This window comes from Myotis brandtii, unplaced genomic scaffold, assembly GCF_000412655.1.
Source record: "Myotis brandtii unplaced genomic scaffold, ASM41265v1 scaffold207, whole genome shotgun sequence".
NCBI classification, from domain to species: Eukaryota; Metazoa; Chordata; class Mammalia; order Chiroptera; family Vespertilionidae; genus Myotis; species Myotis brandtii.
The window spans coordinates 54,815-55,355 of NW_005357736.1; the positions used below are offsets into that span (position 1 = coordinate 54,815).

The 541-nt window shown below is 57.1% G+C and overlaps 1 protein-coding gene across 1 annotated transcript in view; it reads right to left on the minus strand.

The window, feature by feature from the left end:
- Positions 1-541, minus strand: part of PLXNB1 (plexin B1) — a gene marked incomplete at its 5' end in the record, with an annotated part of 26,770 nt that overhangs the window by 10,861 nt on the left and 15,368 nt on the right. The gene's annotated exons all lie outside the window — the stretch shown is intronic.

Sequence of the window (541 nt, forward strand, 5' to 3'; positions counted from 1 at the left end):
AGTCACACGGAGACACACAGAGACACACATAGTCACACAGAGACACACACAGACACACAGTCACACACAGACACACAGAGACACACATAGTCACACGGAGACACACAGAGACACACACAGTCACACAGAGACACACACAGTCACACAGAGACACACACAGTCACACAGAGACACACACAGTCACACAGAGACACACACAGTCACACAGAGACACACACAGTCACACAGAGACACACACAGTCACACAGAGACACACACAGTCACACAGAGACACACACAGTCACACAGAGACACACACAGTCACACACAGTCACACAGAGAACCCCCACTGGGGACAGGCACAGGGTGCAGGCTGCAGAGGGCGTAAGGCGCCGAGGACACGCTGGGCAGGTGTGCACAGGCTGCCTGGGGCGAGGAGACCTGCCTCGCTCACCCTCACGAAGGTGTAGAGGCAGATGGACATCCAGTTGGTGAGCAGCTTCTCCACCACCGTCTCTGTCCTGGGATGACAGGGGGGCGGGGCGGGGGTGGCAGGTGGCTG